Source organism: Elephas maximus, chromosome 2 (assembly GCF_024166365.1).
Source record: "Elephas maximus indicus isolate mEleMax1 chromosome 2, mEleMax1 primary haplotype, whole genome shotgun sequence".
Lineage (NCBI taxonomy): Eukaryota > Metazoa > Chordata > Mammalia > Proboscidea > Elephantidae > Elephas > Elephas maximus.
Window position 1 is genome coordinate 229517693 of NC_064820.1, and position 3697 is coordinate 229521389.

Here is a 3697-nt window from a genome sequence, read left to right on the forward strand (position 1 = left end):
CATTGTCAATCATTCTCTCCCAACGTTGGCCCTGAAGGTGGATGTCGATGGGGAGCATGAGTGCTCCCCTTCACAGCCTTTCATTGGAACCTCAGACACTGGGGGCGGGGGCAGCCGAGGCTCATGTTCTGAGTCAAGTGGTATTTATAGTGGAAGAGGATGCTCAAGGACAGGCTTCCTCCTCCCAAGAGGATCACCCTACACCCACATGGCACCATGATGCTGGTCCTGCCACCCCTGAGGCAGGGTGTGTGTCTGTCCTGCAGGCCTCACCCAGGCCAGACCAGGGGACCACAGGTATGGACGGGTGGGGGAGAACCTCCGTCCTCTCTAAAGGCCTGCTGGTGAGTGTGGGTACTCCCCACCGTTGGCGTTCTATGCGGTCTGGCTGGGGGTCTGTGCCCCCTGCCCCATCTTTGCAGAGGCTGATCCTCAGTGGTTTGTTCTTTTCAGGCCTGCGAATCCTCGCACATCTGTACACGCTGCTGCTAGTCCTGGCACACCTGCACAGGGGCGGAGCAGAAAGCCCCCGGGCCACCTGTCTTCCCACCAGTCTCTGCAGGCAGCACCCCAACGCCTGCTGACACCACTGTCTGGGGGGTCAGGGCACCCTGAGTGCCCAAACCACCCTGGCAAGGTCCGCATCAGGGGTGTCTTCATTTCAAACAAATCCTTCGAGATAAAGTCCTCTCTCTGTCTCTCTCTCTCTCTGGGTCTCTTTCTGTCTCTCAGGACCTCTCTCTCTCCCCTCTCTATTGTCTGTCTTTCTCTCTGTAGCTCTCTGTCTCTCCGTCTCTTTGTCTCTCCTCTTTCCAGAGCTCCTGTTATGTGCACCTGCTGTCCTGGTCCATCCTCCAGGACCCCGGTCTGCCTCAGGTTCCACCCCTCTCTGGTTTTCCTCTGCATCCTGGGAGATTTCCTGAGCTCCTCTCCGAACTCCTCGGTTCCAGTTCTGGGGTTGCCTGTCTGCTCTCCCAGCTCCCACTGTTTTAGACTCTGGAGATCTCATATCTCCTCTCCGGAGTCTTTCAGCCTGAGTCTTGCTCACTGTGGTGACACTGAGTTTGCAGCCACCATGCCCTTTTGAAACGTGTTGGACACAAATGTGACTACCTGAGCCTGGCTCCCATTTCTGACAGGACTGGTGAGAAGACAGGGCTCTGAGTCTGTGGACAGCCCCTCTCTGTCCCTGCCACAGACTGTCCTTGTCACCTGCCTTCAGATAAGGGCAGCCCATGCACCCCAGTGGGGCTCCGGGAGCTGGGACGTCAAGTCCCTCATGCCCACAGAGGGTCCAGACTGCCAGGTTTGCTGTTGGTGTTCTTTCCACACTGGGGAGTAGCCACCTCTGCGGGAGACCCTGATTCCAGTCTGCAGGGTTCAAGGAGAAGAGCTGGTACTGCTGCCGAGCAAGCCTCTCCAGCTGTGAGCAGAGGGTGACAAGTTTCTCTGTGGAGTGTCCACTGAACCCACCACCTTTCCTCCTTTGCATGGGGCATCGGGAGGTCCTCATTCCTTCCCTTCATCATGTTTGGTTGTCCTGTATCTTATATTGTTGTCGTTGTTGTTTTTAGCTGCTGCCGAGTTGGCCCCTGACTCATGGCGACCCATGCACAGTGGTGGAACAGAGTACTGCCCAGTCCTGCACCGTCACCATACTCAGTTTCGGGTTGGACCACTGTGATTTATAGGCTTTTTGTTGGCTGATTTTCAAAGGCAGATTGCCAGGCCTTTCTTGCTCGTCTATCTTACTCTGGAAGCTCCACTGAAACCTGTTCAGCATCATAGCAACACGCAAGCCTCCGCTGAAGGACGGGTGGTGGCTAAGCATGAGGTGCATTGGCCACCTCATTGAAGGCAAGAAGTCTACCAATGAACCACCAAAGGACCCTGCTGTATCTTATAGAAATTTCTGTAATTTCTCTCACAGGATGTTCTTCGAGCCTCCTCCACGGATGTGCTTCTTAATTCCTTCAGTGATTGCAGTGGTGGGCTAGGTGGAGGGCAGAGCGTGCTTAAGCCCCCATCCTGAACCAAGGTCCCATTAATTTTTCCATCTGTCCTTGCACAGTTCGCAGACTCCGCGGGGCCTTGCAGTGTGGAGCTGGGGATTCGGGACCAAGGCCAGGCCTGGGAGGCCTTCCTGGAGGGGCCGTTGTGCTGACGCTGTAGGATGCACTGCAAATCAGAAACGTGAGCATTCCCGTGCTTCGGTGATGGGGGCAGAGTTCACAAGAGGTCATGGGCAGTGAGCGTCTCTCCCTCCCCTGTTGAGACCACGATGATCCATTTCCCTGTCTGGCTGCTGCTTTGCAGGGGACTTGTAGCCATGGATGTTCTTGGCCAGGACAGGCGTCTTAGGAAATGTTGGGCTGCCCGTTTATTTTTAACTTCAGGAATGCGATGCTTGATGTTATTTGGGTTTTGTAAGATGGGCCAACTGAGAACTCTGTCCTTTGACCCCACACCAATCCCGGATCGCCCTGTCTGAGTGAGAGGGCCGCAGCTCTGCCCTGAAAATGCAGGCAGCTGTCTCGGAGTATCTACGGGGGGTGGGGGATCTCCTGGGCTGCCTGGAGGCCCAGGGCCCCCAGGAGAAGCCAGGCTCTATCGAATCCACACAGCACATGGAGCAACACAGGACAGGGGCTGCGCAGCAGTGAGGGGTGGGCCCCTCTCCCCCTCCACCCTGGGTGATGGGGCTGCAGACTCCAGAAAACGCAGCAAGGGTTCGTGAAACGTCGGGGTGTGCGTGTTGGGACACTTCTCTCTCAGGGCAGATTACTGCCATGGGGAAGGATGAGCGTGAGCAGCCTCGGCCTCCAGTGGTGCCCCCCAGACCTGGGAGGGGAACCCAGGGTGGTAACAGACTGTCACTTGGCCTGGGGCCAGGGCTTAGTAGTCGTAACAGGAGCAGTAGGGGCAGCAGTAACAGCAGTGGCACCAGCAGCCTGAGATCAGAGGGGTAGTAGTGGCGGCAGCAGTGGCGGCAGTGGTAGTAGCAAGACCAGCAGCCTGAGATCAGGGGATTAGTAGTAGTATTAGTGGGTGTAGCGTAGTGTAGTGTAGCGTAGCGTAGTGTAGTGCAGTGCAGTGCAGTGGAGTGTAGTGTAGTGCAGTGCAGTGGAGTGTAGTGTAGTGCAGTGTAGTAGTGTAGTGCAGTGCAGTGGAGTGTAGTGTAGTGCAGTGCAGTGCAGTGGAGTGTAGTGTAGTGCAGTGTAGTAGTGTAGTGTAGTAGTGCGGTGCAGTGTAGTGCAGTGCAGTGCAATGTAGTGCAGTGCAGTGTAGTAGTGTAGTGTAGTAGTGTAGTGTAGTTCAGTGTAGTGCAGTGCAGCGCAGCGTAGTGTAGTGTAGTGCAGTGTAGTGTAGTGCAGTGCAGTGCAGCGCAGCGTAGCATAGTGTAGTGCAGTGCAGTAGTGTAGTGTAGTAGTGTAGTGCAGTAGTGTAGTGTAGTAGTGTAGTGTAGTAGTGTAGTGTAGTAGTGTAGTGTAGTAGTGTAGTGTAGTGTAGTGCAGTGTAGTAGTGTAGTGCAGTGTAGTAGTGTAGTGTAGTAGTGTAGTGTAGTAGTGTAGTGTAGTAGTGTAGTGTAGTAGTGTAGTGTAGTAGTGTAGTGTAGTGCAGTGCAGTAGTGTAGTGCAGTGTAGTAGTGTAGTGCAGTGTAGTAGTGCAGTGCAGTGTAGTAGTGCAGTGCAGTGTA